General features: G+C 38.4%; 1 long non-coding RNA gene across 1 annotated transcript; it reads right to left on the reverse strand.

Annotated features, from left to right (window-relative positions):
- Positions 1-2,757: 2,757 nt before the first annotated feature.
- Positions 2,758-13,665, reverse strand: LOC147331028 (uncharacterized). Its single transcript, XR_015129141.1, has 3 exons — positions 13,460-13,665; positions 3,304-13,333; positions 2,758-3,216 (listed from the first exon to the last, which is right to left on the reverse strand). It is a non-coding gene; the product is annotated as an uncharacterized LOC147331028 (long non-coding RNA).

Below are 13,665 nucleotides of genomic sequence, written 5' to 3' on the forward strand. Positions count from 1 at the left end.
CCAGGAAAGCAGCAGGACCAGACGGCATCCCAGGTCGTATCCTAAGAGACTGCGCATACCAGCTAGCTCCTGTGTTCACTGAGATATTCAACATCTCTTTATCTCAGTCGGTGATCCCCACATGCTTCAAAGAGTCCATCATTGTTCCTGTCCCGAAGAAACCCCACCCTGCTTCTCTCAATGACTATCGCCCTGTAGCCCTCACCTCAGTAGTGATGAAGTGCTTTGAACGCCTGGTCAGAGACTTCATCATTTCTTCACTACCAGACACACTGGACCCACTACAGTTCGCTTACCGTCCAAATCGTTCCACAGACGATGCCATCTCTCATCTCCTCCACACATCACTCACTCACTTGGACACTAGAAGGGGGAATTATGTTAAAATGCTCTTCATAGACTACAGCTCTGCATTTAACACCATAATTCCCTCCACACTCACCACCAAGCTGGAGCATCTGGGACTCAGCTCATCTATGTGTCAGTGGATCTCCAACTTCCTAACTGGCAGACCACAGGCAGTAAGGATGGGCGGACATGTCTCAGCCTCCACCACTCTCAGCACTGGAGCCCCCCTGGGGTGTGTTCTGAGCCCCCTGCTGTACTCTTTGTACACATATGACTGCGTGGCCACTACCAGCTCCACCACCATCATCAAGTTTGCTGACGACACCGTCGTGGTGGGCCTGATCTCTGATAACAACGAGACGGCCTACCTGAAGGAGATTAGGAATCTGGAGAACTGGTGCCAGAGGAACAACCTCCTTCTAAACGTCAGTAAGACAAAGGAGCTGATAGTGGACTTCAGCACTAAGCAGGAGAGGAACTACCAGACCCCCGTCATCAACGAGTGCCCAGTGGAGAGAGTGGACAGCTTCAAATACCTCGGAGTTCACATCACGCAGGACCTGTCATGGTCCTGTCACATCAACACCGTGGTGAAAAAGGCCCGACAGCGTCTCTACCACCTCAGACGCTTGAGAAACTTCCAACTGCCCTCCAAGGTGCTCAGGAACTTTTACTCGTGCACCATAGAGAGCATCCTGGCGGGAAACATCTTAACCTGGTTCGGGAACAGCACCATGCAGGACAGACGAGCTCTACAGAGGGTTGTCCGGTCAGCTGAGCGCACCATCCGCTCCGAGCTCCCTGACCTGCACTCAATCTACAGCAGGCGGTGCTGGACCAAGGCCAGGAAGATCGTGAAGGACCTCAGCCATCCCAACAACAGACTGTTCTCTCTGCTGAGGTCAGGAAAGCGATTCCGCTCCCTGAAGACCAACACAGAGAGACTGAGGAGGAGCTTCTTCCCGCAGGCGATACGGTCTCTCAATCACACCACCACACAGTACTGACCCACACATACAGTTCTTACACACACACTGGACTTTCTGGACTTTGGTTTTGCACAACACTGGTCACTATATTCTTCATTTCCGGTTAATACTTGTACAGCTGCTGTTATTGTGTATATATTTATTTATATTTAGATTTCTTCATACATTCTTATATAGTTCTATATTGTGTATTGTGTATTTTGTTGTACAGTTATTTTATTTTCAACTTTAATTTATATATTTATCTTTATCTTATTCTTCCCAGTTAAATTTACCCTTCATTCTAATTTGTGTTGTACAGTTATTTCATTTTTAACCTTAATTTATATTTTATTCCTTCCTAGTTAAATTTACCCTTTTTAATTTTTCATATTTATTTCCTATCTTATTCATAGCCTTTTCCTTTTTTGTTCTCTTTAGGTCACGAGCAGTTGTCCAAGCATTTCACTACATATCGTACTGTGTATGACTGTGTACGTGACAAATAAAATTTGAATTTGAATTTGAAATCTCATGTGATCTTGTTAATTTCATGAGTCCAGCAACTAACCACTCTTACTAGATTGTAGCAGGTCATCTCAACAAGAACAAATTAAGTTGTTGAATTTTGTACAGATCCTACATGATTTAATTACGTTCAAGATAGAAACATGAAAATTTTGTGTTCAAATTACAAGGTAGACTTTTTTAATGTAACAACCACCCAATTTACTTCTTTCGGTTTACCAAAAAAAGCAGAGGTGGCTGTTCGACTTGACTGAGATGGATGCCTTCCTCAAACCACGATCCAAAGCGTGCAAGACGGAAATCCCGTGCAGTGTCGCAAGATTTAACATTGCTATATTATTGACTTACTTCACTCGAACATTATATGAACAATTTAATCTACCCACTCTGCAAATTATGCAGTTTCTACACTATATAGTTACACTTAACTTTAAACCAAGAGGCAATTGTGTTAAATACACACAAGATGCTTACATAAATCCAAGAGCTGGCCAATCCCTTTTTTTCATTGTATGTGTGTGTGTGTATATATATATATATATATATATATATATATATATATATATATATATATATATATATATATATATATATGTAACTCCTCAACATTTGTAGAAGTGAAAACTAATGATTTGTTTTCATTCCCAGAAGGAGTAAAGGATGGGCGAAGAAAGAAACCATTAAACCTTGCTGTAGATCCAGATCACTTTCTCTCTCACAGTAGTCCACTGGATACACATGTGTGTGTGTCCAGTCTTCTACCACTTAAAAAAACTTACATGTTAATAATGAAAACCTTTCTTGGCCTTAAGACAACAATTCTGATGGCTAAAGATCCAAACGGGACACAATAAATAAATAAATAAATAAAAAATAATGAAAACCTCTAACCTTAAACAGAAAGAAAGGTTCCTTTATTTGTTTTTATGCTAATATTTTATCACATCAGTACATGCAGAAATACTTACAAAAGGTGATTTCAAGGTATTGTTCATAGAGCAATTTTTCGTTTTTCTCTCAAATGTAAATAATATCCCTCTGGCGAAAGGCCTTTAATATAAGCTGCCTGACATAGCCTTTCTCTGACACATGCACCATTTTCCTTTCCCATCTTCTCAGCTTTACTTTGATTTCCTTTTATTCGTCCTTAGTAGCATATAGGAGATGAGAGCAGCCTTCCCTCATGCTAGATAGCTATCGTTTCTGCCTGTTCTAATTCACGCTGCTCCAAATAGCCGGCAGTGGGTCGCAGCCCAGATTGCTGTAATTCCCTTCTCCATAATGAGTTAGTGTCATGGAAAGCAACTGGACACGTAGAGTTTCACCAAAGAAACTAGAATGTATTCTAGTGCAGGAAACTGTACAAGAAAACCTGAAACCAACAAGAAAAAAAGGAAAGCATTCACAACAAACATGACTACATCTGGGCTATATTTACATATACATCTTACTTACTTACTATATTTTACTTAGACAGATGTTACTTTTATGCATCTTGCCTGGAGAGGTACCTGGAAAGTAGCTGGATTATAGTCAGGTTCAAGATCTGATCGCAGGATCCATCCCAGTATCTGTGGCAGAAGTAATAATTATATCTTTATACATGTTGTGAAGTTTAACATTTGCATGCGCAGAAAATACGATTGACTGTAAATCAGCAAATAATGTTGGTACAACAACAGGTAGCACAAACATTTAAAAAATGCACAGGTGGATTTATTTTTTCTTTTATATTTGGAGCCTGTGAAACAGCTCTCCCCTGTGTGGAAGAAGCACACAATCTGTGTTAGTTAAATCACTGTGTCATGTCAAGGACTTAAATAAGTAATAAAGATAAGAACTCTGTGTTAGCACTGTGCAATGTAAGAAGTACTCCGGAGAGGTCTCAGTGTCCTCTGCTAAAAAGTTGGTCTGAGAAGAAGATGCAAAGTCAATATAGAGGGTTTTTTTAATCGTGCTTTCCAGGTTAATATGTGACTGGACTGCATTTTAATTTCCTATCCCACATATTAATACAATGTCTCACATTTTCATTCAGTGTTTTTCTTGTTTCATTCTGCATGACAGACATTTTTCTGTAGCCTGGCCTAGAGCAGGGCGATATGACCAAAAATATTTATCGCGATATACATTTGAAAATTTGCGATAATGATATAACTGACAATATAATTGACACTAGACAAAATTCTTTACAACTCCACAACTTTATTAGTGCAAAAAACCCCATCAATGTATTTTCACTTAAACAAGCAGCTGTTTTTTATGTGCATTAAAGTTATATAAAAATGTAACAGTGCAAATTCCTTGCTGACAGTTTAACCAAAAGGCATTTCCAGTGCTAATTGACCGACATGTCCTCAGCATAACCATGTATAATATCCACAAAACTTAAAAAGAGGTTATACACACACAATACGGTGATATTATGTTGAAGCACAGTACGTATCACTCTGCGAGGCTCCTGCCTACGATAGCCGTAATGCTCCGACAATCCATCAAGCTGTGCGGGTTCGTAGCTTAGCAAAGTCGTACTAAAACATTTGAAAGATTTCCGAGCACCGTGTACGACATAAAATCATTTCGAGGTCAGTAAACACAACCAGAATTTATACATAAAGCACACGGGATTATAAGGGGCACTGTCGATTTTCAGAAAAATCAAAGGATTGATTTTAAGTGTGCCGTATTTTCCAAACAACACGGTAATAACGACGGCCCGCTAGCATGCTCTACCAAAAATAGTGCTTTGTTTTGTATCTGATGGACGAAAGCTAAACCAGTTCCACACCACTCAAGTTGCAGCATTTTTACAAACCAATTCTGGTTCATCTGTTTCATTCAACGATCCACTTTCGCCCTTCTCATTCTGCGTCGCCGCCATGTGCGTATGTAAACATAGGCACTGCGCATGCGCGTTTTACCCATATTCTATCGCGATATTTCATTTTCCTATCGTTGCCCGTTACCGTGAACGGTATGATATAGCCCAGCCCTAGCCCGGCCTTTATCCACTGGCTATGCACAAGTAAGGAACAGCTTGTGCTGTGCTGGTTAACCTGTCAGCATCTCTGCTGCCAATGTTACTCCCCAAAATTATTAAAAGTCACCACAATGTCACCAGTTATGCAAATTTTGTTGAAACTTGATGAATGCCGTCATAAAGACTACTAAAGACTGTGGGGTTGGGGGTATTTTTTAAAGATATGATTAATTTTTCTAAAGGATAAATATGAAACAAGCTGTTTCAGTTTCACATTTTAGGTTGGATCAAATTTTTAGATATAATAAAATATCAAATTTCCGGTTTTTCAGATTTCCTTTTAGCACTTGTAAAGTGTCTGATGTGCTGAAAGGGCACTGTCTTCAGTGTCTTCTGCTTTGCCACACATTTATTATTTATTTATTATCCTTTTTTTTTATCCAGGTGAAAAGTCTAATTGAGATTTAAATTTAACTTCTTGGAATAAACAAATGCCAGAAGTCCTGACACTTCTTCTTTGAAAGCAACACAAGCTAGTTGGTTTGTTTTTCTGATCAAGTAATTAAGAGTGTTTCTGCAAAATTTCTAATGCTTTTGGATACATTTATAGCCTTTGCCTATCTTGTCTATATGTAAATGCTAAATGAGAATGATTGCAGCATTCATACGCAGAAGTCCATTTTATAATAAATCTAAAATTATCTACATTTAACATCAAAATTTGTTGACTAAAACAATCAATCCAGAATCCAAGAAACTTAAACTGAACCACAGCTGTACCTTTACCTTGATTTTATTGTATTTTGGCCATTTTTATAAAGAACATATCAACAGTGTTCACAGGATTTACCGTAAGCCATGTTCTAATGTGGCTCATTTCACAAAAGCGTGGAAGCAGTAACCTCCTTTATGTGTTAATATATGCAGTACATTTAGTTTAAATAAAAATTCATGGAAATGTACAGCATCCTGAATTACTTTTCACACTGTTTCTGCATGATTTGCTGCTGCTGATAGGATGCCCCTCATCAAGAGGCAGTGTTATTCATTGCTGGTTTTTTTCTATTATGGAATGAATAATGAAGACTAGATGTTAATGTCCTCAGCAGGCCCTGCCGTCCTCAGCTCCTTCTCAGCCTGTGTTTAAAATAGATCCCTTAGAAATAGCTACAGAAAAGATAAACTGCTCTGACAAAGCTGAATGTGTGTGCATGTGTGTGTGCCTGTGTTTGCATTTCTTTTCACCAGTGCATACATGTGCACGAGTAAATTCATGTGTTTCAGTCTCCCCCATTGGCTTTGTCTTCATCCATAATTAAGTTTATATAAATCAGCCTGTCAGTCACAGCTGTAATGTGAAGCTCTGAATGACATTTTAATGACTGCAGGGCTATTCTAGGGTCAGGCTGACCTAACAGGTAGGCACTTTCATCACTCATATTTAGTATTTCATTATTCTTCTACTATACCCTTCCTTCCTTCCATTTTTCGACTTTCATCTCTTGGTCTTTCCTTTTCTTGACACAGTGTATTTTTAGATACTTGCATGCAATATAAATGTATTTTTTTTAAAGGACAGACATTATTTAATAAAGCACCGGAATATAGTGACCAGCCAATAGCTGGTGCACTCGTTCAGTTTTGCTCTACAAGTCCTCTGAAAGTATCAAAGATCAAATAAACATAAAATGGGCAGATTTCTTCTGTAGTGGCTAAAAGAATAAAGATGCAAATAATAATACAGAGTTTTTTAAATGACAAATCACTTTGACACGTACAGGCCAGAAGCTTCAAATAATGAAATGGCTGCTGAATAATGCAATGGCTCCTGTTCAAAAGAGTAACTATTGCTATAGTAATCAGTAATAAATAACTAATTACTCTTTTAGGCCACTCAGCATTTGGCTCAAGGTTAGTACAGAAGAACTCATAAAGGGAGGAATCAATTAATAGATGAACTAAACATTATATAGGGAATCTTCTCCCAGTTGGCAAAGTATTAATATTTTTGTTTAAAAGTCGGTGCCGTGCTGACTGAGCTGTTCCCCAAGATGGAAAACAAAAGTCCTTTTAATTAATTTTCCTCAAAGTCAGAAAAATATCGCAAAAGATGCCAACAGCAGTGAATAACATCACTCCTTTTATTCTAATTGTTGTAAAACCACTTACAAAAATAACTTCTAAACTGCTTTGATCACTCTGAAAAACACCTAAAGAGATTTTACCAAGCCATATGCCCAATATTCCAGGGAGATTCATTTGTTTAGGATTATATAATCACTTGAACCTTGAAATACAGCAGAAATATAACTGAAATCATTTATGTTTAGATGGTGAAACAGTGACTTCATGTTTGGCCAGGCCACAGTCACATTTGGAGGTTTCCAAAAGAAGATGACGCACGACGACAGACTGTGACAGAATGACCAAAACAATAACACCAGTCAAGGGACAAATGTTGGTGTACATCGCCCTGGCTGGTGCTTATTTTTAGATTGAGAGCAGCCTGTTGATAGGATGCTGTAGTTTGAAACCACCATGTTTTAAGCACCATGTTTATTATGTCATTTGTCTGGACTCAAACCTTCCACCATAAGGCTTGGCTCTAAATTAGAGCAAAGATGAGCTGGTATGTAACGTCATCCAGGATATCAGGATGTGAAGTAAATTTGGCAGTAATCAACAAACACGGAGGTCAGAGGTCGCAGGAAGTTCTAAAATAAAAATCAGCTGTTCATCACTGGGCAACTCCACTGGTGGAGTCCAGACTTACATAAACTTTAGTCGTTGGGCCTGAAATGTGATGCCAACATGGAAGTGCCTTCAAGCTGCAATCTTTCTAACAGCCAGTATGGCTTTTTGTTGCAAAAAGAAATACAGTTATAAAGAAGTCTATAGAAAAATGTGCCTGCAAGTCACTTAAATTTTCCTGATGTGTTTAAAGTCCCAGTTGTTGGTTTCAGGTGTTATTGAACACATATTGAAGTTAGTTATGTAAATTATGTAAAGGCTGGGACTACTTTGTGATTGACATCATGCTACCAAAAAATCATGCAAGTGCCCTGAGATTCTCAGACACTTTGCCTTTACACCAACTGCCAAAATGTTGATGTCAAAGCTTTGAAGCAGGACTTCAAGGGTATTGGCTACCTTGTACAAGCAAGACTGTACACCTTCCCTACTCCCCACTGGCTGCGCATGCCCTGCACCTTGAGAAAGCTAAGAGCTTCCGTTTGGCTCAGGATCTCAACTTCTCTCTCTTGTGCTTGCTATTACACTCTTTCAGCAGAGCACAACAGAGTTCATGATTTGATGGTTTTTGGTGGCTTAAATAGGGAAACACTGACATGTTGTCCTTTTATAAATGTTAATTGCACAACTGATGAGTCATTTGGTATCACTACAAGCATACAGTACACAGGGCCACCTCTTTAAGTAGTGTGGTTCTCTTAACTGGAACTGGGCAAAGAACACAGGGATCACACCAGACAACAAACTGGACTTGGAGCTCAAACAAGCTTGGAAACGTTATGGGTGATTGTGAGCACATCTTTAGTCTTAAATTGGAGTTCTTTCAGACACAAGCACACTTTTCTAACCGCTAAACACAGTTGTTGTGGCATTATCTGAGCTAAATTCAACTACACTCCAAATACACAAAAACAAAGTGTACTGTAATGCTTTAGATTTAGCGAGCCTGGGCAAAATGAAGTGATGGTGGTGGTCACACACACAGAACATACAGAATCACATGTAATGAGCTCTTTGCAAATAAAAAAGTAAACAATGGCATGTTTTCTTATTTCGTCTTTCTTTTTTGGAAGGCTTGACATCAGTGCAACGTGTGCCTTTCATTGACATATTAACATTTTTCCACCTTAGAGTTGCAAGAATGAGAAGTTGTTTAGTGCAGCTGCAAAGTTACTGGATGTCCTTTAATAAAGGACACAGAATGTGTAATAATTTCCCATCAGTCATTTTTGTCAGATAAGGTCTAATGTAAAAAAAAAAATTCCTTTAACCTCCTGTCATATTCATATGTTTGATTCATTAACCCGCAATGTTAAAAAACATCAAATGTTAAATCTGATGCAAATTTGACTGCGTGATACAAATTCAGGCAGCACTTTAATCAGAATTACTCCAAATAATTGGAGAAAGGCCTTACTCCATCCTTTAGTAATCATAAAATGTTGTTTTCACGGCTGACATTTGTCTTAATTGGGTCAGTGTCAGAATATCACAGTCTATATGAATATAGCCACACACACAGATACGAGTCTCAGCAAGCAGTAGAGCCGGTGTCATATTTCTTTAGCTGCACGTCCTCATCCAGATGGAGGTGTTGTTCATGTAAATGCGTCAATGTGAGTAATCTTCATGAAACAATGAAGTGAGCAGTGGTGGTGACAAGGTGTGAATCTGCTGTGAGTGTTTAAGGCTTTTTGTCTGTGTGTGTGTGTGTGTGTGTGTGTGTGTGTGTGTGTGTGTGTGTGTGTGTGTGTGTGTGTGTGTGTGCACATGACTGCAGGATGATGAAACTGGACAGCTGCATTTGGTTCATACCAGCTCCCTGCCTTTGTCTCCTTTTCTATTCAAACAATCAGTGCAAAACATGTTACACGATCAGAAAACAAACACTCTGCAGCAACAATGCTCCCATGTACAAAATTAGACAGATATTTAGATGTGTGTTTTCATAGTTCTTGTGGAGTTTGTTATAAAGAAAAAAAACCCGAAAATTATTTGGCGCCCTTTCAAAAACAAGGAGACATGAAAAATAGGTCAAATTTGTCACTACAGACAAGCTTTGGTTTATTGTAACGCTTGTATGACCATTTGAGCATCATAAAATTACTGAAAACAAATACAAACAAAAGCCAAACATTACAAAACTGACAGGAGAAAAAAAAAACACTACAAATCAGATGAAACTAACCTGAATTGAAATCAGAACTTACAAATGTAATAATGAAAAATACAAAGATATTATAGCCAAAAATGCATAATAACTAACTGGTATGGACAACTGACTAGCCTGCCCAGAGCTTGGAGTTTTATCAAGAATAAACCAGGATAATTAAACTATAGTGCTGCTTTCCCCTGGCTCACGTACTCTAAGTGTTTAAACACTCAAATGAGCTGCATTTCACTCTTTATCATTACTTTTAAAATTTTCACTGGCCCATTAGTACGCATTTATAACATATAAGTGACTTAAGGCTGATTTTACTTCCTTAGGCCAATTTAAAAAAAACAAAATCCCTTTGTTATGCACATATGCAATATAAAAAAAATGGTCAATGTCATATATGACACTGTCTTTCCTGATTTTATTCTCCTCAACTTTATTTTCACATATTATATTGGAAGCTCAGACTGAATAGAAAGAGTATTTTTGTGATCCAACACTGGCCTGCTGTGGCTACGAATGACACTGCATTCACTTTATTTTGAGAAGAAAATAGGCCTTATTCATACAGCCAACCGTTTATCCATTCATCTATTTTCTTAACCGCTTATCCAATTCAGTTTTTTTTTTTCTTATTGGGGTGGAGGTGGGGTGGGCGCTGGAGCTTATTCCACAGATGTAGTGACATACAGAGGGTCGGTAAGAGGAGGATGCTAAAAACAGGGTAAGATGGAGATGGACGATCCAAATCAGATTTGAGAGGCATCTTATAAATGAAAGGATTCGTTTTTCACTGATTTCAGTTATAATTAAGCTCCACCATAAAATAAATTACAGGTGTTTTATAAACAATTATTTCAACTATGAGCTTTTAGCCTTTTGTTGTATTTGTGTTTATGCTGTGTGATCTATGCAGACCTTTTTATATCAGCTGCAGGTTATTGCTTTCGATTTTTGTATTATATCATCCTTTGTATCAATCTACAATACATATGATATCACTGACCTCATTTCAGGCCAGTAGAGGAACTCTCACTGTCCACATACACACACACACACACACACACACACACACACACACACGCACACAATGCCATTGTTACACAACAGGAAAAGCATGAATATGAAATAATCAGCCTACAATACAAATCTTCTGGCTTAAATGTAAAATGTGATTTTTTTGATAGCTAATAGAAAGTCAGTAAGATCCGGTAACTGCAAGCGATGACAGACAGGACTCCCATGAAACGTCTTAACTTTGATTGAAGCAACTACCAATTAGAGCACTTACTACTGTAGACTCAGCACCGTTTTATGGACTTAAGTGTAGACAGGGCTTAACTGATCCGTATAGAATGAGGCTCAATCATATGTTGCATGTTTAGTCATTTGATGAAGCGGTCACTGATGGGAACATGAAAAGCTGGTGGCTAGGTGACACTGGTTGTTTACATGGAAATACAGCTCAGTTCAACTGGCGTGAAGATGACTAATTTCGTTTAGCCTTAAAATCATGTACCTTTGAGTAAGCTACACTTGTGCAATAACAAAATTAAGACTGGGTAAAAATAGCTTTGCGAAACTGGACCCTGGTTCTGTGTCTGCTGGAACACTCTTGAGACGCAGACTCTTTGGACTACATATAATAAAGTAGGTCTACAGCAGATGACCTTGTAACACTGTTAATCTTCACAGTACAAACACTTATGACAATATGTTAAAGTGGAAAAAATGATAACTTTAATTCAGTGTGTATCACATTCAGACAACAACTCTGTATTTTCCTTGCTTAAAGCCGAACAGTAAACATTGTTCAAAGCGTATAAAACATTTGATCTGTGCTTCTTATTATTTGAAATGTAATACAAAAATAATTTTCTTTCTATTTACAAACAAAAAATCTGTACAAAGTTGAAACACCTGATAAATCATTACACAGTTTAGGACACTTGCATAATCTTTTGACTTTTTATGCTAATTTCAGCTGTGCTCCACTGAAATCAGTAAAAACTTCAATGCAGTAAAAGCAGGTGCAGCTTATTGTAGTGTTTCACCTGAGAAAATGTCTTAAAATCACCCTTTTTGACTGTCGTGTTTATTATAGCTGTTAACAGGACTGATTTGCAGTGACAGTTTCCCACAGCTTATCTGTTGACCTTCAACGACTGATGACGTCAGCTTCTGTCTTCCTATCGTTTAGCGCCATCTTTTGGCAGGTAACACACACAGAGGACCTTGACGAGCAGAAAGTGAGCAAAACAAAACAACTGTGAGTTTAGGCACCAGTTTCAGTTTCTAGGCCACCAGCTGCCAACTGTTTAATGGCAAACACACCCTTATCTGGTTTTGACATGACAGATCAAAAAAACAAGCATGCAAAAAAACCCTCACCCACACAAGCGCAGACATATTGCCTGCTTTCTCACAAAACTTTAACAAATTTACAAATATGAAACTGTGTGCAGTCAGTGGTCCTAGCACTGGGCCACACAGGTTGTTTGGCTTATCTGTAGCAGGGACTTCTTCCACCACACAGCCGCGCTGAAGCTGAGGGTGGAATGGGTAACAGCACTGCTTTGATCTGCCTCCTCAGCCTGCACACAAACCCAGTATGGAACACTGGACTGAACTGGGAGAGGAGGTGCACACGCAGTCAATCACACACACAGATTTACAGAAAGGAAAAAAAAAGAGGAAAGCCAGAGAAGAAAAACAAGACAAGAGAAAGAGTGAATAAAGTTAACTATTTGTAAAACAAAAAGATTTTCTGTATAAGAAAAATGCTGTTAATTGTAATCACATGTGGCGAGTGTGACCAAATCCAAACAAACTTAATGTGGAACAAAGACACTGGAATTTGTGAAGGATATGTTGCAAATATAAATACATTTGATTTTACTGTATTTTACTGGGGTTACAGTCAGAGATATACATAGAACACTTCTTTTGGAGCCACACAGAGGGAATATAACAATATCTATATACAGCTTTCCTTGTTGGGTATAGCATAGGCAGCATTGTTCGCCTAAACTTCAGTCATGATCTCAGCCTTACTTTCTTCATTTGCATTAGAAAAGTGTCTGTTCTGCACTTCTGACCTTTGCAAACTACAGCAAAATTTGGGAGATTATCTCAACATGTGGGACAGAGAATAACAATGACGACGATGACAACAACAGTAATAATAATGGTCTCACTGCGCAGTTGGATAAAAAGTGGGACAGCTGCCCATTCTACACGTGGCACCTGCCCAGTGTGACAATAACGGAATAAAGTTATAAAAATGAATAATGTCCGGAAATGAATGCCTTCTTGCTTGAATTAATGCAGTAAATGCAGCTTTAGTTCTCTGAATTCAACTGCGATACTTGCGGTTTTAAAGTCAGTTAATAAATTGGATAAATTCAGAGTTATAGGGCATAGTTTCCTTTAAGAAGAAGAACAACAACAACAACAACAACGGTATTGTGGGTTTAACCTGTACTGTTTGCCTTATAGCTGTAATATTAAAGTATTGGATGCTTGTTTTAATATGAACTCACATTGACCTGTTAATGCGAAGGTCTGACACTGTAAACTTTTGTTGCGTTGCATTTACTAAAACAGAAAAACAAGACAGAATACGCCGCATCAGTAAGGTTGAAATTTCGTAAAGACATGAGCCATTAGAAACGGAAAAAAATGATGCAAATATATATATATAGTTTATGTTTAATAACCTACCTCTGATCTGCCGTTGCACTGTACGGAGATGCGGGGGATGGAAAAGTCTGGAAAAGCAGACGGGCAATATAAAGGACAGAGGAACTGCTAGCGTCCTCATTCGGGTTGCCAGGTTTGCACTTCACTCTCCTGCACGTATGAGTGCTTATTTGTATTTATTTGGATAAATCAAATTTACAGTTATAATTACAAGGACAATGACAATA

Source organism: Aulonocara sp. 'chitande type north' Nkhata Bay, linkage group LG5 (genome assembly GCF_057382095.1).
Source record: "Aulonocara sp. 'chitande type north' Nkhata Bay isolate Kocher_YH1m ecotype deep benthic linkage group LG5, A_spYH_male_GT1.1, whole genome shotgun sequence".
NCBI lineage: Eukaryota > Metazoa > Chordata > Actinopteri > Cichliformes > Cichlidae > Aulonocara > Aulonocara sp. 'chitande type north' Nkhata Bay.